General features: G+C 35.8%; 1 protein-coding gene across 4 annotated transcripts in view; it reads right to left on the reverse strand.

Annotated features, from left to right (window-relative positions):
* PCDH11X (protocadherin 11 X-linked) overlaps nucleotides 1-24,205 on the reverse strand; it is a 414,093-nt gene that overhangs the window by 354,806 nt on the left and 35,082 nt on the right. The gene's annotated exons all lie outside the window — the stretch shown is intronic.

The following is a 24,205-nucleotide window of genomic DNA, read 5'->3' on the forward strand; positions in this document are numbered from 1 at the left end:
TTGCTGTTAGGAACATTGATCTGTCAGATCACACAGACAGGGTTTGGGACAAGAACTGTGACAAACCACATGGAAGATTACTGAGGGTAGGTAGGCTAAAGATGCTAAAATATATTATCAAGCAATCAGTGGCATTTCTTGTTCAAATGCATAGAGGTCAGTCCTATTTCTCTGACTACAATTCAGCAAATGTAAAAAACTGTACAAATTTTGTAGGGTAAATATATACAATACATTTCTATATCAATAATATTAAGAGGTTTGATAAATATTATCTCTTTTTTTCTTGTAAAGCTGTAATATTACCTCTGCCCTCACATTGCTTTCATTCAAATATGGACAGTGTCTGTAGCATTTTTCACTTTGAGCCTCTGCCTTTAAAAAGTCAAAATATTATTTTATATCTTCAGTGAATACTAAACAAGAAGATAGATTCAAAAACAACCCAAAAAATCTGGAAAGGAAGGAAGCAAGAGTCTGAGAAGATACGGTGGTGTGCACCACAAGAAACTTCTGGGAATAAAATACACTGATAGAATGTCTGTGTACTATCCTGCATTCACAATGAGAGAGGAAATGAGAATGCTCTTGTGAGGTCAAGCCTACAAAGTAAACTGGCTCTACATGTGTGGTGGGTTACACATGGTTACTGCACATGGAAATGATGCACAGGAAAAATCAATCCCTTCAAGTGGAACGTTGGTGTGTGGATTCATTGTCTAAATGTGACAAAGCAGGAGAAAAACCAGGGGGTCTGTGGGTTAGTAAAAAAACTAAAAAAGCATTCACTGTTCAGCACAGAAGTGAAATAAACAGCAGGTTGGTATTACTTCTGGGCTTTATCTTTTGTTATCAACCTCACATTTAAGTGACAACTTGTCTGAAAGTAAGATAATGTAAAATGTTTCTTGCATTTCTATGTAATAACCTACTAATTAATTTCTTCAAATCTGAAGTTGAAGGAAAAAGTGGGAAAAACTTCTTAAGACATGTGAAAGTTCTGCTGTGTCCTGTGACCTGTGTGCTCAAGTTGATATACACAAAAAGAATCAAATTTTATCAAACTGTACTACTCATTATTCATAGCAATTTGCCTTTAAAATGCCATATCTGTAGCATGGTAAGTTATAATAATTCCGTTTCAAAAGTGAAAGGTCATTCTTTCATTTCTGGATATTCTCAGATTTGAAACAAATAGATAAGTTTAATACCAATATCAAGCGAAATCTCAGAAAAACACAACGAGGATTCTAGCAAGCAGCAAATATGTGGGTATCAAAGCATATGAGGAAGAGTCAAATACAAAATACTTTTGAATGGAGTATCAAGTGTGAAGCAGTTTATTAATAGGTGCTGTAACCTTCAGAAAAATCAAACAAATGCAAAGAAAACACATTTGAAAACTTTCAGTAACACTGCCATAACTAGGTATCACTAACAAAATGGTTGGAAAAGTATTACAATCATACAAATAAATAAGTTTTTAAGAAACCATTATTTTTGAAGGCTGAGCTGTCTATTACTTAAATGATATTGCTTATGGAGTGAATCCCAGAGTGACAGAAGACGACTTAAAGAGGAAAAAAAGAGGAAAAAAAAGAAGCCACAGAAATAGAAGTGCAGATGACCACTTGTGAGTAAACAGAGAACACAACCTGGAAAAAAAAGTAAAGAAACTTGCTTCAGGGCATAACAAAGCAATGACAAACCCAAGGTTGTGTGCAGGGCTTAATTGTGTTAATGAAGCCATTAGTTATGCTATCAGAAAGCTGCATCCTAAAGAGTATTGGTAAAAACAAAATTCTCCTGTTGGAAAAACTTCTCATTTTGAAGGACAAGAAGGAATGATGAAACCTGTTCTGAAATATTGACTGGATGTTCTGTAAGTGTCACACACACAACCCCTCATGTTGCAACCAGAGAACACAGGTAGCATTGTCCTTAAATTTTGTATGGAAACCTGAAAAAAAAGGCACTAGTTCTGCTGCTGCTTTATTGCACATTAAGATATGAAGATCTCTCTAGTGCCTTTGTTGCTACATATGCAAGGTTTACTTTAAAGAAAAACCATCAGCTTGTGTTTGGGTTAGTGCTCCACTCTTTTTATATAGTCTGGTGTCCCATTCCCAAAGTTTGAGAGTTTGGATGCAACACATGAAAGTCAGAAGCACTCAGCGTTTGAAAAAAGCATCAGAAGAATGATTCTGACCATTGCATTTCAGTTGACTGTCTACAGAGATTTGTGATGGAGAGCAAGGATGTGGAATGGTGAATCCTCAGCACTGTGATGGCCTTTAAACTCATCATATTCAGATACTTTATCTAGAGGGAGAAAGAAAAGGAAATAAGGATGGGACGGTGATGGAAACAGACTAAAAGAGTAGCAGAGGACAGAAGAGGAGATGAAATTCTGTTGGATAACAATACAGAACCAGGAGGACAGATGAGTGGGTGACCCAGCAAGGAAAGTCCTGACACTATTGCAAAGGTTTTGAAGTTGTATTTTCCAACCTGTAAAATAGAAGCTGTAACTGCAGATACTCAGGGAAGAGAAGAAACTCAGCAGTGTGAGGATTTCAGTCAATTTTGTATTTTAGCTCACCAACAAATTTTTAGTAACATTTTAAACTGAAAATTTATTTAGTTGGATAGTTATTTGCTGTTCAAAAAAAAATCTGCATTATTGTTAATTCATATCTATGTAATGTGAGTTTTGTGAATTTGAACAAACATTCAAATCAATAGCCCTCAATGCTTTTTGTATTTGTAGATTTTATTAGACCTGGCACTTAAAATAATGACTGTATTAATAACAGCACATATCCATAAATTTCTATCAGCGTTAGCAAATTACCTGCATATGAACAGCTGTGCACCACAAAGGTTGTGCAAGACCTCTCCTAAAATGAGAGTAAGTGCAGTTAATTCTGAACATCAAGGCAAAACTTCCCACATACAGCACAACCATGCAACTTGACGGGCTGATGAAAAGGAAAAATGCATCTAGTAGCCTGGAAGAGAATAAGACTGGCTTATATTAAATAAAATGATAGCCTGAAAAGTTTTACTGACAATCATAAATGCTTCAACAAAGGAGTACGAACTGTTCCCAGAACTACAAGTGGTTTTAAAATGATGATCACTGATAACTGACAGAGAGGAAAAGAAAGCAGTAAAGAAATAAAAGGATAACAAGAAATATTTGAAATCACTGCTCATATTTCCTTTTGTTCCCATGTGTTCTCAGACCACAAAAGGTGAATGTGATGTTGAACCCAAATGTATTGCTTTCTGTTTGGCCTCTGCTTTGCACTCATTACTGCAGGAAGCTTCACTGCACTGCAGAATGCCAATGCTTTTCCACTGCTACCCCTTGTCTCTCACTGCTTCACAAGGGCAGGATTCTTCTCTTCCTTAACCTAATTTTACACCAGTAAAACCCTCTTGATTTCAGTAGAACTTCTTTTGGTTTTTAGCAGCATAAACACAAGAATCAAACCATCTTTCCTAGGTTTGCACACACACACAAAAAAAACCCAAACGATTTTAAGTGGATGTTATTCTGTTATGGATATAGTACATAAAACATACTGCTTGCTAAATGGGAAAACATAAGTCTGGATTATTTAGTGTATCAGACTTGGCTGGAGTTCTAGAGAAAGTGCCTCAAGAACAATGCAGTGCATCCCTATTTTATACACCATTGAACAGAACATCTACAAATTGCCCTGGAACTCACATGCTGCCACAGGGCTAACTGACATTATTCCTGGGCTGTGGCTCTTTCTAATGCTCTGCTAATCGTTCTGTGCTCTAACATGCTCTGGAGGAAAATCTGTATGTTCCCGCAAAGTCAAAGAAGTCTCACTAATGAAATTAAGTGAAAGGAATATAATGTATTTTTGTCAATGTGAGTCCCTTAAGCTAAACTTTGGAGGGTGAAGCACATGTATTATTCAATAGAAAAGCTTTAATTAGTATTTCTTTAAAATTACTCTGAGGAAGGACGAAAAAAAATCAAAATAGTCCATCAAGACTGTTGAAAAGGTGGCTAAGTAAACGTACAGAGAGCTGGCAGTACTGTATTGATGCACTTGAAATCTACCTGAAAGTGAAGTAAAGACAAGTGACAGTAAATCAAGTTCATTTCACAGAACGTTCAAGTTCTTTCCAACGTAGTACATGACAGTAATTTTAAACAAGGTCTGGTATTCATTTTGTTTTCCCTGACTATATGTAATATTATTACCTGATTCTAAGAATCCTGAATGTAGAATATAAAATGGATTTTAAACAGTAGTAACTCAAGGCCTAGAGAGGGAAAATGATTAGTTTATTTCAAAGAGGCTTTTGAAATTAAAAAAAAAAAAAAGCGCAAATATCTCACATTTGCAGATATTGATTTCCAACCAGCCTGGTGTGTGGCTATAATTGCTTTAACAGACCATTGTCTAAAGCTTGTAAACTTGAATCAACGTACATCCCTCTTTTACCAGAAGATCCAAAAGCCTATTGATTCCTACGTCGTCTTTAAATTGAGATAATCTTTTTGAGATTTCAAACTTAATTTGCTGATTGCCTCTAAGTGACACGGGTTCAACACTGTCATTGGGTGAGCCAAACTGTCCTTGACAGTTCTGACACTTTAAATGGTTGGCTTTGCACTGACAGATTCGCTGGCAATGGACTCATTACAGGCAGTGCTGTGTGGAACTCCGACGACTTGATTCTGACCCAGGTAGTTTTCATCTGTTCCTGAGCAGTGGATTGCTGTGCACCCCTACTGAGTTCCACAGTAATTTTAGCTTTTGTATTTCCTAATTGTATGCTTTTTATTGCCTATCAGTCTCCTTGTGGGGCTCCTTTGTGCTGCAGCCAGCAGGTGACACCCTGTACGTGATTCCCTAGAGAGACTCATTGTCACTCCTAACTGCTTATCCAGCCTAGTGCCAAGTGCACTCCCAGCTGCTATTTAATGCCCTCCACCTCATGCTCCTCAGAGAAAACCAATTATCATACAAAGTAAAATGTAAAATAAAAGTATTAAGTGTCTGATTTCGGTTCACAAACCAGACCAGACACCCCAGTGCAGGATGCAGAGCTCAGGCTGGGCTGCTGAGTGGAGCACCAAACCAGAGAGTTCCTTCTGCCACCTGAACTCTTCACTAAAGTCCCGAGCTCTGAGTTCACTACTTGGTGCCAATTAATTAACGCAGTGGCAATATTGGTCTTTCATAATCTGTGCAATTACCACAGGTCAGCAAGCCATGATTTTGCACTTTTTTCAACTATTTGAGCTCTGCAGGTGACATGCACAGCAAAACCCTGAATTATTCAATGTCTGTGTGTGTGGTGGCCCCATCTGACCTTTTATTGTTTGTAGTGTTGCTGGCTTTTTAATCTTTAAAACACTATATTTCCTGTGAATTCTCAGAAGACTTCATCCTACATTACACTGACAAAAAAGCTTCTCCTTGTAGAAGTTTTTCATTTAGTTTCTAACAATATATTTTACACTTTTTGGAGCATGACAGAAGTAGACAAGAAAGTGCCTTCAGGAAAACTGAGAAAACATACTTCTTATTATCCGTTTTGCTCTTCTAGAAGATCCCAAATCTCATTGGTCTTTCTTAAATATAGAATAAAATAACAACCCTGCAACTGTGCAGTTTATCATTCCTAAAGCTTTTTCAAAATACGTGTCTAATCACAATGGGTCCTGTTCAGCACTCTTTACTCACGACTTCCATCAAAGTCACACTTTCATAGGAACTTAGCCTGAGGAAGGAATGCAGGGTAAGCCAAGGTGATCTTTGCAATCCATTACTGGGGAAATATAAGAAAACCTAATTTTAAGAACCTGTGTTCTTAAAGAAATTCTTCTGACAAGAACAAAACATTAAACAGTCTGGGAGAGACTGAGGCATATAGTTGTACTGAGAGATAAAATTTGCAGTTCAAGCAAATTTAGAGTGTATTCTAAAAAGTGGTAGAAATGCATATTATTATGCCATACTACAGTCTATAACTCAGTCCTGTCATGTCAATACTTACAGGTAAAAAAAACTTATTCTACAGAAGCAAAATATGCTACATATTTGATGGAAGATGTGCTTTATTTCTATAAACAAAAGCTTCTCTCTAATTCACTTTCTCTATTACTCCTGTGGGTGGTCATGTCATTTCCATTTTTTTATCCATCTAACTTGAATTAATTGCAATGTGTGTTTGCCACAGCTAAGATATGAAACCACACTGCACGCAGGCTTCATTTCTGGGCAAGAAGAAAACTTGCTGTGGGGATTCTCAGTCCTGGCTTGGAACAAACAGCACCAGACAAGCATTTGGAAACTTATTCATGTTGTGAATTGAGCTCCATTCATTGTCTAAGCACTGGCAATAGGCCATGGTAACAGAAAAGAAGAGGGACAATTTACAATAAAATATACAGTATCAGTATTTTTGAGCATACTGATTTATGATGGCAAAAAACTTTTTCTCTCTTTCTTTCTCGACTATGTATGTCAAACACATTACAGATATATGCTTAATTAAGGATGTCTCAACAACCACTAAGGGAAAATGTGTTCACAAAATTGAGACAGCTAAACAAAATGCAAGATAAAACTAATATGTAAACTAGTTCCAACGTCAGAAAATACATGGTCAATTCCTTTGCCCAGTCAAGATTTGGTTGAATGACCCACCTGAACAGAAAAGTTAGCAGTTGCTTTCTGGTTTTAGTAGTATCATTAAAACTCCATTTGGTTACTCTTAGCCTTGCTACAGAATACAATCACTTCATTTATTAGTTTCCTGCCATCAGGGGCTAAATTCCCAAGGATATTTTCTAGCCTATAGATTTCATGACCGAGTATGTTACTCATTTCTGAATGTAGCTAAAGCACAGTGTTATATTAGTTACATTTTGTTTTGATGGCATCATGCCAAGTTAGATCTACATTTACATAAGTTATATATATTCAGCATTATAACACTTCTCAGATGATTTTTATGGAAGCAACAGAATACATTTCTTCATCAAAATGACAAGATTAAATGATGTTAGCCATCATGCCTCACCTTTAAGAGGCTGCATGCATATTAACAAAGCCTCAAAACCCATGGGAATTTGGGCCAGGGCCATTGGTCCAGTCACACACTTGCACTTTGCATCACATATCCCTGGGCATTATCCTTATAACTGATGGAATTTCATATGGAACACAGACCTCATTTTGAAGAGCAGTCAGTGGTAAAGAATCTATAAGGTTTCCTATCTCAGCAATGCTTTTGTAATTATCATAAGGCCTCATCTACACTGTCCACTAAGAGCCAGAAATCAGCCCCCTGAACAACTCCAGTGTGTGTCTGTCTAATCTGCATGGGAGTCTTGGAGTGGGCAGAGGGAAGTTGCTCATTACATACACCTGAACTGTTCTTTTCTTTCTATCTGAAATAAAAACTGATCTAGAGATTTCTAACTTGACTGGCTGAGGGATTTTTCAGGCTTGGTAGAATACAAGGCCAGTTTAAGAAATGTTCCCACTCTTGTAATCACCGTGTAATGTCACTACACTGCTATTCACTTTGAATTAAAATAACTGTTCAGCTGTGTTCATTTATGCTGGTGGTTTGTTTCAGTCCACCATTCCAATTGTGCATTCCTTCAATGCAAAGCAAGAAACTTGCAGTAACAATTGTACCAGTAGATCAGACATAGACTTGATTTTTTCATCTGTCTTCAGGTTGTGATTGTGTTGCCTCTTGAATTCTATGAAAAAAATGGTGGTGCATTTACTTTTTTTTTTCCTAACTTAAGTGTGTTTTAAGATATGAAATAACAAACAAAACTCCTTACCTATGAGTATAAAGAACATATAAAGCAGGAAACTCCAGCATCTTACCATATCTGCTAGAACACCAAACCATTCCTCACTTTACCCAAAACATGACAATCAGCCTCTGCTTCATGTGTCAAACAAGGTGAACGACTGGGATTATGAGAGGTGACGGAAGCAGAGTCTGTCTTCTGGCAAAAGGTAATGTTTTCTGGGATATACTGTTTCTGAAGGGTCACAACCAGATTTTTGTCCTGCTTTAGCATTTGCAGAGTGTGCTCTCAGAAATTAGTGGATATGACAACACTGAGACCTGATCTTAAAGCTCCGATATTCTTGATTTTGTGTGACTACCTGTACATAAACGCACAAAAAAGGGGTAGGTTCCCCCCCCTTTTAATTAAGGTTTTTAATTCTGTATATAGCTGCAGTTTTCCCAGATTTTAAAACCTCAGAATGAATTGCACAGATACTATTCATGCTACCAGAACAGGAGAGAATGAACTTCATGAAATAAAAACAATGACAAAGATAAATCTATCCAGCTGCCACAGTACACATCTTATAAATACATAGATGGTATCTATTCATCATCTTTATTTTATAAACTGGTAGAGAAAACCAGAACTTAGAGAACATCACTCAACTGAGGGTGAGCCCTATAGATTTATCTTAATTATGAAAATAAGACAGACACTATCTGACAATAAGTGCAAGTAAGACTGAAAATGAAAGTGATGGACTTCTCTGAATGAAGAATCAGACTTTTATCTGGCATCTTTCAGAGTCGAGTGGCCACATTTTGCTTTACTGCTTCACAGGTATTTCTATTATCTGTAAGAATATGAAATCTTTAGAAAACGGGAAGGCAAACAGATTCAGATTCTGTTCTTTTTTGGTGCTATTTCATTCTAAATAGTAGTAGACATCAAGAAATACCAAACCTAAACACTTGTGGGGAAAAGGTAAATTTTATTTTAAATATTCAGTTGGATTTGGGGATGATTTATGAGTATGAGATCTCAAAATCCTGTCCCTTTTTTTTGGAATAGAATTTATCATAAGTCTTTCAAATCTTAAAATTAAAACTCATCCTTACTTTCCTAGTCATATCTTTTTTTCCTCCCACTCTCTTCAAAGAAGCCCCAGCTACCTCTGTATGGTGCAAAATGTAGTTATATAGCAAATTCCTTTTGCAAGTCCTTGGTCTTTGTTCTCAAATTATGAAGTATCATTTTATTTCTTTTTTTATTTCAAATGTTTTACATACTAAGTAACTTGCCTCATTTGTATTTTTACACCACTTTTTACGGTTAAAAACTGAAAATGGTCTTTAGTGTCCACAAGTTGTCAAACCAGGACTTATTTGCTTTTTAGCTACTTCTGTTACAGCAGAAGAGATGAAGAGCCCTCAAATACAGACATATAAATTAGTGTGCAAGCTTGGAGTATTTTGGAAGAGTATCAGAAATATTTGCAGAAATTGTTTTTGCACTTAACTAAACTTGGGTTAATCAATTATTTGGATCATCTACAAAAAACTGAACGGGATTTATTTCTTTTGGCTCTCTATTTTGACTAATGTAAAAGGAAAACAAGTAAATTCCCTACATATATGAAGGAGAGTCAAGAGAATGAAAAGAGTTAAGAAGCTTCTTGACAGACCACAAAATGTTGGTACATTGGAAACTGTTCAGAAGATGAGAGAAATGCATATAATGAACAATTACTGAACTCATTAATGCCCTAATCTGTTAAAGCTTGAAAATTTCAGAAAATGTTTGATTGTAGTCTTGTATTGACTAATGAAGCCAAACAATGTCTCTTTCTGATGATAAATTGGAGTATTCATTAAATTCAGGTACGCTATTAAAGTAATTTCGTTGCAACAGACAAGTTATTCCTGCTGAGCAGTAAATTTGCATGAGAAAAATCCATCTCCAAGAAAAAAAAAATCTTACAAAAACAACATAACAACATAACACAGATGAGATGACCAAACTCCTCCATGTTATCGTGAGAGACATCAGGCCCAGTCAGCACTGTGCCTCAGCACACAGCTCACCTCACCCAGCCTTCCCTGGGGGGAAACTAATACGGCCTTTTACTGAGCTTTTACCTCAGGAAAGCTCCTGTATATAAGTTAATTCAAGTAAGAAACATTCGGCAACAAAGAGGAGGCCTTTGATTTGGCTTATTGGCGGTTGTGTCAAAGGGCTCACACTCACAATCAGTTCCACATTCTCTTGCTTACCCTCTATCAGGATTCATCCAAGCATTTAAGGATAGCACAATTTTAAACAGGCTATTTCTAGTCTAAGCCAGGTTAGCCTAATCATTCAACCAAAACTTAAAAGAACACAGAACTGCAGAATTCTACAAGTCCTTCCTTTGTAGGCATTAAATGCAGGGCTATAATGTGGAAATGAGGGATTACAAACCTATCAGAAACAGAACGTAAGTGAAGCAGCTTTCTCTGTAACAGACACCTTCAAATTTTATAAGCTTCTTTTATTTAGCTGGGTGGAACTTCAGGAAGCATCTAACAACAGGTAAGGGCAATAAGACTGTTAGTGTGAAACTAGCTCCTAGTATAAACTCCTAAAATAGATTTCAGTATGTTTTTTTTATCCTATTTTCTTCAAGACCAGGATAAAGCTGAATATAAAGAATTAATAATACAGCTCTACCAACAAAAAGTAGAATCAGTCATATTTCCAATTATAAAAAAGCTTGCTTTGAATGCCTGTATCAGAAAACATCCTGCACAAAGATATCTTTTCCATTCTCCAGTGACCATTACTTCTTCCAAGTCAAAGCAAACCAGAGATCCTCAGGGAAATCCCTCATCTAATGGAAAATCATTTACACTACACAGCTGAGAAGCTTCTCTTTAGGCACAGTCAATCACTACATCCCTAATCCAGTCTCAGGTTTTGCTCTTGGTTTCTAGGTTGCTCTTGGTACTTTTCAGGTTTTGCTCTTCGTTTCCCTCTAATTAATGGGTCCCATCTGCTGGGAAAATTCTCCTAATACCATCCTATACAGTACAAACTCAGAGTTCTCTGGAGTGGTTCATTATATTCATTTTGCTAAAAGGGCAATTGTTCTTAAACTGTGAATTGTTGAAGGATAATTAAAGGAAATTGTTTCAACTTAATAAAATCTTTTTGCTGGCCACCTAAGAATACTCAGTTTTCTCAAGTGATATAGTTCCTTTAAATAATGGATAACAAGTAAGGTTAATAATCCCTAATATGTGGAACAAGTGGTCAATAATTCACAATAGTAATTACTCTGAATTTTTTTTTTCAAAAAGCTTGCAGTGTCCTTGATGTGGGAATGTAGCTAATGGAAACTGAAGCCACATCTTCTGCTCTAGATTTAGTCAAGTTGATACAGGTGATTTCCAAATGGCAAGTTCCTATGGCATCCAAAATACAAAAATCTGTTAATCTATTATTATTACTAATTATTACTAATGTAATAATAAATTATCCAACTGTAGGGATTCACACTTTTCCAAATCAAGTGTCACTAGGTGAATAGGTTGGCTAACTTTCATGATAAAAAAATTCTTTTTTCAGCAGATTTTGGGATGAGATTGAACAGATAGTCCTACAAGTGAATGTTGTTCTAAGTTTATTGCAGATAAACACATCAGCTGGGCAATACAAGTTTCTTCTTGTGTCCCACTGTCTGATTCACACATGGTCTTACATTCAGGCCTCCAAAGCAAAAAGGCATGCAGGACACTGTGTAGCAACAACATACTCCTTCAAGAATGCAACACAAAAGTTCTCTTTAAATACAAATCAAGAATTGTCATATTCACAGCTCTCTCACAATTCACAGAACCTAAATCCTGACTTCATATTTTTCCAGTACATAGAATAACAGGCACTGTTTCGAGTGAATTCTTTCTTTTGTTTGCTTGAGCAACATTTTATTTCACTTAAATTTAAGATTTCCTAAAAAATGTTCATTAGGTCCCATCTGTCCTTTCTTGGGATGACTGGTGAGGATGACCAGAAGAATTCTGGAACACATTAATCATCTGTCTTTATCATTCAAAGCTCTATACATTATAACTTCTGCTGCTGAAATGGGAGACAATTTTTCCTTCCCTTCCACTGCTTTATAGTAATTTCCCTTTCATGAAAGTGCATTCAGATCATCATTCCTGGGCTGACAATTCCCTCCCTCTCAAAGTAGCAAGGTAACTGATCCATTACACCTCACTTTGATCAATCCACTGTCCTAGTCCTATCAAACAAGGATGGTCTTGTTTAAACTTAGATTAATTCCATCCTAGCTTAACTCATTGGTATGAAAGAAACCCCAGAAAACAGATGGAAGTAGCAGTGGAACAGCAGAGAGAAACCTTGATTCTAATGGCTCCAAGCACAGACCTCCCTTAGTCTTCAATGTTTAAATTATTCTAAATATTTAAACTTTTTTCTTCTGTAGACATCTATAGAAAGCTAGTGAAATAAATGTGTGTACATACATGCCCCTTTGATTACTCAAAGCTGAACTAATTTCTGCTTTAAATTTTAGAATGAAACTACCTTTTAATTTAACATAATGCTAAGTGTAACTCAGTGTAACACTTTATTATACAGACACACAGAATTACCTGATCTGATATAATTTCATAACAGGTATAATTTTCAGTGTACTCCATACCAGTTTGGCATTTGGCTGAAAAGATGGATCTCTAAGCTGCACAGAACACTGAAAAATTAAGTACTTGAAAATAAATCAATATAGTATTAGATAAAAGAGTGACAGTAATGGAGTGATCTGTAACTCCAGCCACTTCAATGACACATGAATTCACTGTTAAACTCCCTGTTTCAAATTGGCTGCAGCCTTAATGACAACCTGGAATGAAAACCAGATAAAGGGAGTTTTATACAGCTTTGTGCACTGACCTTACTCTGCTTCTCCAGAAGTCAATGGTTACACTTCAGCACTGAAAGCAGAGTTTGCCTGTGCAGTTTTGAAAAGTCCGTATTAGGCATGTACAGAAGTAAGAATTTCTGAAGAACAGGAATGACCTCATACTCTACCAGTGGTTTCAACTCCTGAGTAAGTACAGTTTCCTCTCCACTTTAAAAGATGAGCACTCCTTCACTATGGTAATCAAGCTCCAGTGCTTTGAGTCAGTAAAAGTAGGTAATAGAGTGAGCTAAAAGCACATAATGACCCTCGATCATTAAGGGTCATTAACTCCCAACAATTTAGTAAAATACTTCACTTTTTGGTTGTTATTCAGCACTTGAAGAGATCCTTGGTTTCATATAAAGCTTCAAATAAATAACTTCCTAGAAAGTAATAGCAACCTTTTGCCACCCAACAAAAAAAAAAAGTCACAGAACAGCAAAGTTCAGAGGATTCTAAAACTTTAGCCTATAAAATTCTGTAGCTAAAATTAATGCAACAAGATAGGATGGAAGAAAGCTGAGAGTTTCACATGGATTTCAAGACATGTAAAGAAACACACACACACAACACAATAATCTAGAGAAGGGCACTGGGGGGCAGAGCTACCCCTACATGTATCCAACAGTGAAAGAAAACTGGACATAATCAAAATGAAACTCCATTAATATGATTTTCCAAAAGATCTTTTCTTTCTTGTATTAAATTTCAATTTGCACATCGAAGTGAGTGAGAACCAAACTGAATAGTTTGCTGCTAAAGAGCTCCTATTGAAGAAAATTGTGAGGGACTGTATTTTTAAAGGTTAGCAAGACCTTATCATCTGATATTGTTTGTTCTCATTTCATAGGGTTTTTTCTCTTGAGGTTTCACCCCCTTGCAGTTTTCTTACAGTGCAAAGCTGTGAACAAATAAAATGCAATGCAATGTACAGTATGGCAAAGATGTCTTTATAGAACATCATTTTACTTCTTCATTATTATACATTTTTTGGCTTTTTTTTTTTAATACAGTGACAGCATGTTATTTTGCCAAACTACAAGAAAGCAGATGAAGCATCAGATAACAACTGCACCTTTCATTTTCTCTTAATATAACTTCAGGATGCAGCCTTGAAGAAAAAGAAATCAGCCAAATAAGAAATGGCAATAATAGTAATACTTTTTTAAGGTTTACCAAAATGCAGTCACTAAAAGTAATTTTTTTGTCAAATTATCCTAACAGAAACTAGATTTAAATATGGTTCGTGTTGAGGGCTTTTTTTCTACACCTTAAATCTTGCATGTGAGTATCAAGACTACTCAGGAAGGCTCAGATTTGAAAACTTTCCAGTCTGCAAATGTTATCACAGTGCAAAAGCAGCTTTACCAGATCTGTCTAACAACATAAACCCTGACAATGGGAGCTGCACTTACACTGAAATATAGTTCAACTGTCTAGTTAGACTTTGACATCCCCCTGGACATCACAATAAATGTGTTAATTAATATCACATGGGATAGTAGTTGATGAGATTTGGGATGTCTGTCTCCAGCAGCAGTAAAGAGCAATAGACTCTTATGAAAAGGAATTGTATTACAGTGGAGTTTAATTTCAGTTTTCCCACATCATCAGGCTCTTTTCACCCCACACAGTGCTCCTTCCAAAGGAAGGATAATTAAAAAATGCCTAATACACATAAACATTCTTAGACTTTACCAAAAGTTATGCAAAGAAACAAGTTTCTTCTGCTTCAAAAATTTCTGTGACATTTTAGGAGTTTCTAGATTTAATTTGGATAAAATCCTCCCCCTCAAAGTGCCCACTTCCCATCTCCCCATCACCCTACTTCCAACTTCTGCTCCTACACTTGTGTGTAGAGATGCAGCTGTGCTTATCAGTCTTGCAAAAGTTTCAGGGAAGAGAAAATAGGAACTGAATGCAATATTCTCCATTTATAACCCATCTCAGAATTATTATATTGAAAACTTATCACTCAGTCCAGTTTTCCCCAAAAGCACTACCGCTGGCATAATCCAAAAGGAGCATGGGATCTTTAAAACCAATGCAAACTCAATGCATTTATGGGGCAAAATATCCAGTGTTCTCTGAAAACAAGTTTTCTATTGGACTGCTTGTCCCAAAATACTGCAAGATATGAAGCAGCAGTACAGGAATACAGCTCAAGATGACACTGACTCTGCCTCCTCTCACAACATGACATGAACTTTTATCTTGTAAAGGTGTGTTGCCAAAGGCTCTCACTGCCTGACTCCACAGTGACCACCATGACTGCCACAAGAGCACAAAGGCATTGGCATTTTCTCCAAAGGTTGTGTGCTATCAAAGGAAACAAAAACATACATGTTGACACCTGTGAACTTTACAAACAAGAAAGTGCTTACACCATCAACTCCGCCTGAAAGACAACATTGCTCACTTTCTCTCCTCAGTCGTGGTTTTCAGATTACTGGAATGGATCAGGATCTACTGCAGTTTGTCTGCTGGCACTATGGAAGCATGTGCTGACACACTAAATATATGGTCCCCAAAATCCTGGTTCTTTTTTTCTTTTTAAATGGTGCTGCTCATAAATTATATGCCCAAATAAACGAGAAGAATGAGTGCATTTGGATCTGTGCTTATAGCAAAGAGTAAAGCAGGTGAATCAGACTGGTGGAAATATATATACAACAGTGATATAATGAAGAGAAATTACTTCAAAGGTAAGAGATAACATCATCATAACACAGCACATAAATGGTTTATTCTACAAAAATAAGGGAAAATGTATCAAATAATTTAATTCCTCTCTACGCAGTAAAATTTACTAATATTTCAAACTACTTTGAACAACATGGAATAAGCACCCTAACTTTAGAGTCAGTGGAGGTGAAAATATTTGAGCACAATACTTCTACTCACTTTGAAAACTCTTCTCTGTGTTATCTATCTTTCAATTACCTCAGCTCTTTCTAACCAAGAGTAATCTGCCTATAGTGCTGAAGGTCATGGCTTCAAAATGTTCTCAGCTTTGTGAGCCCCAGTTTTTAAAATTATTTTTGTATTAGATTTCAGAAATCATCTTACTCAGCTTTAGGTATCTAAAAGCTAAGTATTCATATAGTTACTTCCTACAGTACATAGAGCAAAGAGAGTCAGAGTGACTCACTCCAGCTTATATTAGGTATTTGAGACAGCTCTACCATCATTCTCTTGGTGTGTCTCTCTTCCCTCACCTCCTACAGAAGAAATGAATTCCAACCTAAACCTTTCACAAAAAAACTATTTCTGCTACCTTTACAGTCATTCAGAATGGAAAGTATTACCACTTGGAAAAAAAATCACTATGACATTCCAATGTCTGTCTTCAGCATCCAACCTTACATAATCCCAAGTGAATGGTGAGGCTGTCTGTGCTCTCCTTATTCTACCTCCCCAGCTTCAGTGCTCTGACAGTCAAGTGTCTGGGCCTGAGACAACATATTTACTGATCCTCTGCAGCAGCCAAGTTGTCCTAAATTTGCAACAGAGAATAAAACTAACCCAAAGATAGTAACAAGTAAAACATTACCTCACTTCTCAGCATTTCTCCTACTAAAATAGGTATAAAATGCTGACATGTGTGAGGCATTAGTTTAACCATTGCTTCAGTGAGATTATACCAACACCTGAATATGGTCCACAAACCCCATGCTGTACACCTAGTGCAGATCTCTCTATCAGTAAGAAAACCCCATTCATCCTCAACAACACATCAAATAGAGTGAGGAAATTCAGCTTTCTTTTATTTTCTTTGTCATTTCCATAGTAAAGAAAGGGTTTTCCATTCCCACCCATCTGCTTTTGGATATCCTCTCAAAAAGTTATTACCATATGTCCTATTGATTCACCTTTCCCTCTCACTCTCCTCTTCTGGTGTAGGGCTGACCCATAAGGTTTTACAGTTTGCATTTGTCTCTGTAATTCAACAGTTATCCAATAACCATTTAAGCTGGATCAACTGGTCTCTCTCTTTCAGAAGCAAAATTGCTATTAAGCCTTTCTGACCTTTTATCTTTTTCTTCCAATCTCAGGCTTCAGTATGGCTAAAGCAAAAACAATTACAAAAAAGAAAATCCACACAAAGCCTACAACCACACACAAGTCATGGCACAGAAACAGTGTAAGACAATCTTCCACAATCCATCTGGAAGATTACAATACATTCACTTGTGAATTCCCATCACACAACATTTTTTTGACCAGAAGTGGAATATTCTGTGCCAGCTCCTCACTCTCTGTCCTGAATAACACCCTTAATAAAATCAGTGTTTTACTGACAGATGAAACCAGAAATAAACAGTTAACAATAGACTAATAACCCTCTCCTGTCTTAAAAAGACAGACAGTCATTGAACAATTATGTAAAATTAGCATATGGCAAATCCTGTTTCATTTGTCCCAATCTGATTTCTTTTCTCATGGAACCCAGTACTTCTGAGATGTATAAATTAAAAGTGACCAGTCAGATATTTTTGGAAATTATTTCCAGAAGAAAAAGTAAGTAGTTACACTGAAAAGAGTCCAAACACTAAAAAATTCATTTGGAATAACAGGTTTCTTAGACTTACACATAAGGTTGTGACATCCATTGGTAAAATCTGATTTATTAATCGAATATTCTGTAGTTGAATATGAAAGAACTGAGTCTAATTTTTAAATTATTTTTTGGATCAGATGAGAAGTAACTGAAATCAAGGTTTATATTTCAGCACAAAGAGTTCTAAACTAAATGCCTACATTAAATACAGATCAACACTCTTGACTTGCAGTCTTTAAACCTGTCTGCTAGAAAATAAAGAATAAGTGGCATTATTCATCAGGATTTTATCTTAAAAGTCCTTTTTGCAGATGTATTTGATATTCCTTATGTTCCTGTAACAGCCTCTGCATCTCAAATGTTATCAAACCCTCGCAGAATCTTTTCATCTTAATAATACAAAAGTAGACTTTGTGTTCTCAATCCCATTCTTTTCAAATTATCAATATAAAAGGTTTGATTGACATAGGGAGAGGAAAACCAGTTCTGATTAAATCAGAGCTTTTATTTGGGCTGGTTTCACAAGGAGAAAAGGTTATCTATCTGTTATGACATATGTCAGACTTCTTCTGGTTGTTATCTCTGTTATTTTCAGGAATAAGTGTTGGTAGCCTTCAGGTAAGTTCTGCATTTGTGAGTTTGATAAAATACCTTCGCCTTGTCCTTGGGGAAAACTCTCAAGCATTAAAAGTCCACCAAAATACAAGGTAAAGAGAAAAAATACGTTTACATTTGCAACTATTCAAGTTGTCATATCAGAGTTACCTGCCATAACTCAGCTATCTCAGTGCTTCAAAATCCTCCTGATCTTTCAAACAAACTTTTATCAAGACATATTTGCAAGCAAGAATTGTGTCCTTTCCAGTGCTTGTGAAGTTTTCCTTCAAGGAAATTTCATTTCACCTCTTCCTCTGATCCATGTTGTATCTCCAGAGAGAGAATAAATTACTTTCCGTGAGCCATCAGTTATGTGTAAATATCAAGATCTGCAGGACTTGATAAGTCACTTGTTACTTCATTTCTGTCTATGCCTAAGAAATTTAGAAAACCATGTCAAGTTCAGATGATCCCTCTCCAATGGACAGCAAACCTGAGTGATTCTCCCCGCACATTTTTCCTGAGTAGGCATCACAAATAAAATTTTCATTTCATATATGAGAAAGCCTTGCAATTGACTGAGTATTTTTTTTAGCACAAGGTAAAGAGTTGACTCAATATCTCTTTTTGGCTTTTGCATTTTTGCATTTTGAAACATTTAGCGAATAGACAGAATTCTGATTGTATCAATTATCTCCCCATGGGACGTACTTTCAGAGATCTGTGTGCTGTTACTTATTTGCTTCACTGTTCTATGCAGGTAAATAGGAAAACCAGGAAGCCATTGTGAAGGGTAAATATTTCATGAATATACAGGTAGAAACAAAGTCAATATTCCCCGATCATGTCCTTAATAGATTTGGGAGCTCAGAGTCATTTAGCCTTGAGTTTTAGCATTTTCTCTTTCCTTCATTATAGATAAAGAGAGGTAGTTTATGAATGCAGTTTTATACCACATTTAAATGGAAAATTTAACCAAATATGTCATGTGAGTATTGGCAGGAACTACATTTCTGGAGTTTTGAGGGATAAAGTTATTCTTTCTTCAGAAATTTTGAAGTTTCAATTAAAAGAAGTGAGGAAAACCAGCATATTAAAAAGAACATTAATTTCATTAAGTGACAAGAGATATCTCAAAAATATTGAGTTAGAAACAGCTATTCAACTGCAGAAGCATAGAAATATTCTACAGTCAGCCAAAAAAGGCACCTGTGAATTATATCCTGCAAATAATCATAAAAATATTTGTTTTCCTTCTGCTTTATATTTTTCCTATTTAAATATAAATTAAATATGCCTAACATGATTTTAAAATTTAATGTTTTTCCACCCTTTTAAAATATAAATATGGTTATTCCTAAAGGGACTGTAGATGACACAGGGAAGAGTTTTAACACAGAACACACCAACTTACTTTGAAGTTTTCTCCACTTCTCCGCTGAGAAAGAACAAATCCTTGAAACTTTTGATGTGCAAAAATGGATTGTGCATGATGGTTCTGTTTGTGGGAATGTACACATTTCACTCAAGTAGTAAGTGCCCTCAGAAAACAAAGTTCCAAAGTGGCTTTGTTTCTTTCATGACAAAATTTTAGATTCTCTCATCTGTCTCAAGCAGAATGATGTTCTTCACAAGTAAGATTATTGCAGCTCATTGTGTGAAATTCCACAATTATCATATCCTCATGTTAATTTAATAAAGCTTAGCCTTAGCTGCTCTTGAACAGCAGCCAAGCATGAGATTTGTTCTATTTAGTTTTATTCATTTATATGCATCTCGCTACCATCTGGAATAATAAAAACAAACAGTTCAAGCAGTTAAAGTGTTAAAAAGGGGCAATGAAATAACAAAATATTCTCTTCCAAACCTCCCCCTCCTTTACTCTGTTTCTTTCATATCCATTTCAGAAGTCATGTTGCCATTTCCTAATTCCTAAAAGACATTCTGTAAGAGGATTGTCAGGACAGATGTTGGAACCCTCACACAACTGAGCACATGCTGTCTTAGCCATGTTCAGTGTTTCAAAGCCAAACTACTGTAACTAATAAATCATGCTTGGGAGCTGAAAGCAGATAATTGCACCACTGTACATCTTGTGTACAGGAAGCATCAAGACTTTTCCCCCTCCAATTACATCTTCCTGGTTTAATTGTTATTGACAGAATTATTCTGCCATTTCTGTCTGCTTTTAATAACCAACTTTCATGATAAGTTTCTGAAAAGGTTTGATTCACTCATTAGTTTGTGAGTAAAACAATCAAGACTGTATCAACTTATCAGTGTTTTCACTAGAACTAGATGAAATCCAAATAAAATTTCACAACATATTTATAAAATAAAGATGAATACAAAAGTTAATGAGCCACATAAGTGAGCAGCAAACAGTGTACTTTGGGCTTCACCATGAAAATGGATATTAATAGGTATAGTCAAAGTGTTTACAGCTATAACTAATTTGAATTCACTTGGATATTTATACATAGAAGTAGCAGATTCATAGAGACAGTTAAAATTCTGATTTCCACCGAGACACCTAAATATTCTTGATGATCCTAAAATATTAAGCATTCGTACTGCCATAAGAACATATTAATCCCAGAGAACTCTTGAGAGGATCCCAGAGGATTCTCAGAAGATCCCAGAAATAGGCTGCATAGGAAAAAGTATTTCCTCCCACGTGTTGATATGGTAGAGTCAAATTCTCCCAAATATGCTCCGAGTACAAGTGAGGATCTAAGATGTCTGGGATACTATTCTTTTGTCAAAGAAACAAAGACATATAATGGGAAAAAAAAAAACAAAACAACCAACCAAACAAAGAATGATTGATCTGCTTAATGACTTGTATTCAAAACAGACTTTGCTGGATTTTCTTTAAGGCTTACCCAAAAAGATTTCCCTGGTACTCAAGTATTTCACAGCAATCTGTAAGGTATTTACACACTCTTTCAGCAGACATTACACACAAGGGAAATTTCAATTAAGACAAGGAAAAGCTTTTCATCATCGGGTTAATCACAGAGGAACTAGTGTTTCAGAAATGTTATGGAACCTCCAGCTTTAGACATATCCAGAAATCAACTGGATCCAGAGAAAACTGATCTAAATCAGCCTAATTCTGAGTATCAGGATTGGACTAGGTAACTTTCACAGGTCCCTCTGAACCTGAATTATTCTATTATTCAATAATCTGTAATCTTTAAGAATTCCAACATATTCTGTGACCCACCAACATGTCCTAAATGATTAAAATACATTTGCAAGGATATTCATACATGTGGTACTAATTCCTTTTGTTGTTATCAGTGCTTCTGTCAAACATCAAGCTGACACAATACCAAATACAAGACCTTACACATACGGATTCTTACAAAAAAACCCCCAAAAAACCATAGTTTCAATATATTAACATAAAAATAGGAAAACATATTGATAAAACAACCTGAACCCTCTATCAGAGAGCAGAAAACAAGAATCTCACAATGTTAGACCATACACATCTTCTTTTACACCATGAAAGAACAAAGGTAATATCTGATGAACAGGACATGAAGTAACTTGAGTTAGAAACTGGCCAAAGGAATAATACACAGCAGTGGTCCTTCAATAAAGCTGATGAAAAAAGGGAATTAAATCATCAGAGATCATTTAACAGAAATTCCTTCCCAACTTTGGCTGTACAACTTTCTTAAAATGCACTCACCAGATACCTAGAAGTTAATATCTTTGATTTAATAAATTTGATGGAATAGTCCAGCCTCATGTTTCCACAATCAGTAGGTTTGATGATTGTCCTATGTGTATGTAAACACCAATCTGCTTATCCATGTTTTTTCATTAGCCACAGTGTCATTGCTAGATTAAAAATCTACTTCAGGCTGTTCACAAATGCATTCAGCCATGCTGCTAAACAGCAAGAAATATAATCAAATACTGCCTTATAAAATAATTTGAAATGTTTTAGAAAATTACTTTCTATTTTTGTGTATATTCCTATGTATAAGCTCCTACAATGTATAAAATAAGAATTAAAAAAACTAAGTATTCAGTGGTTCTAATAGAACATCCTTCTGAAAAGTATTAGATACCTGTATTTGGCAGAACAGCTTCCTGCTATTTTGAAGGAGAAAAAAAAAAAAAAGATTTTCTTGCAGGATTTGTGGTAAATCCATTGTTCCCACTCAGTTCTAGAAAATATTATAGATCAAGGTGACTCAGCATGGACTGTGGAGCAGTGAACACAACAATGCTGATCACTGCTGCCAATAACAATATCAGACATGCCTTTACAAGTGGCAGCAGCTCTTGGTTGCAACTCTGACTGAGTTTCATGTTTAACACAAGTTGGGAGAAACATTTCTGGTATAAACTGTAGAGGTTTCGGCTTCTAACTTTGAAATCAATAGCAATCAAAATCTCAGCAGGCTGAAGAAGTTGCTGCCTCCCTTCTGCTAAGCTTGAGAACATAATCCCATGTTTTCATCCCCTCTTGAAGTTTAGTTTACAAATATACTTATTTAAACAGAAAAACACTTTCCCAGTGTCAGTTTGATTCACTTGTGTGTTGGCTACTGACAGTTTTATGTCAACCAGTCCCAAAAGCAAAGACCTTTGAATACAGGAGACAGAAGGTAGAAAACACTTTTGCTTTCAATAATGTGTAATTCTAAATAGCTCTATCTATATGTTTACGTAGCTGTAATAACTAGGTATTTGCTTTTAAATTTATTTTAATATATTTCAAGAAATATAATGCAATAAAGGCATAAGAAAATTTACTTTCATACAAAAAAATATAACTTTACCTCAAGGAAGTTTAAGAATTAAGAAAAAAATATATAATACCAAAACCTTTTTGCACCATCTTCAAGAATTGAAATAGTTTCTTCCATTTAAAACAACAACAAAAAACACCATACCATATGTTTTTCCAAGTTGCATTAGTTCTCAAAGGCAGGAACACAAAATTTCTAGCAATCTATAAAAAACAGTCAACAATACAATTAAGACACCTTACCTTTCAATCCAAATAAACTTGATATGAATCACTTTTCAATTCAGGTACGAGCACATACCCCTGCATTCACCTACACTCAAAGACGGCAGGCAGCATTCTGCTGCTTTTATCCATGATAAATCCACACCAATCCAATTAAGAAAACACGCACCTGCAAATGATCTCTGACATGGCACTTCAGATTTTGATTGATCTCTTTCACCACAATAACAATTATAGACTGAAATCTTGCCTTTCCTTCATCCCTTTCCAACCTAATTCCACCTAAGTCCTGCACATGGTCATGACCTTGGCCATGCAGACCCTGGTAAGGTTGGTTGTTAGACAACCACAAAATTTTGAGTAATTTCCAACTACTTAAACCCCCTACAAATTCAAAGCAAATGAGGTTCCAAATTCTATTCACCTGTTTGAAGTACTTCTGTTTGGGGGTCATTTGGTCGTTATCTGAAACACATGTGTGCCTGGAAAAGACCAGAATTTCTTCAATGTTGTTTTGTTTCTCATAGAAGAGAGAGAGAGAAAGACTATCAGCACACTGTTTGTTTAGATACAGATCTAGAAAAAGTATTTTTGTGTGGGAGAGTCTACATTTGGGGTCTTTCAGATCCATATTAGTGTCAGTGTGTCCACCGGCCTGTAACTTGTTTGCTATTGATGCACACAGATAAAAGTGAAGGTTTTGTAATGCCTACACAACAAAAAGGAGGAAATTCTTTCGAGGAAAGGTCTTAGATTCAAATTTCATGTTGGCCTCTGGTGATCATCTCAAGAGTAAAGTCAAACATCACAGCCCAAAAAGAAACAGAGAACATGAGCAGAGAGCAGTTCATCCATTCAACAGCCTTGGACCTCTTCCCTTAGGAGAGAAAGGGTGAAAACTGTGGTGAGAAAAAAGACTGAAATTCAGCTGCAATTCAGTGATGGGAAATCAAACTTCATATCTTTGGTATCATCATTCAGTTTTTATTGGAAAGTTACTTGAGCTTGAACGAACACATTCCTTGGAAATGAAAACACAAATAAATAAAATCTATGTAAAAGATTGCAGAAAGTCAGTAGTACCCCTGAAAAATTCCTCATATCATGCTTATTTGATATGCATCTCTGTGCTTAAAAGTAACTGAATTTGACTTACACGTGTCTATGAAATAAGCAGGGGCTCACAATTTGGAGAAAATACAGAAATATCATTTTTACTACATTTTCAGTGGCAAAATTTAAAAGTATGAATCTATATAA

Source organism: Manacus vitellinus, unplaced genomic scaffold (assembly GCF_001715985.3).
Source record: "Manacus vitellinus isolate BGI_N305 unplaced genomic scaffold, ASM171598v3 scaffold_19_pilon, whole genome shotgun sequence".
NCBI lineage: Eukaryota > Metazoa > Chordata > Aves > Passeriformes > Pipridae > Manacus > Manacus vitellinus.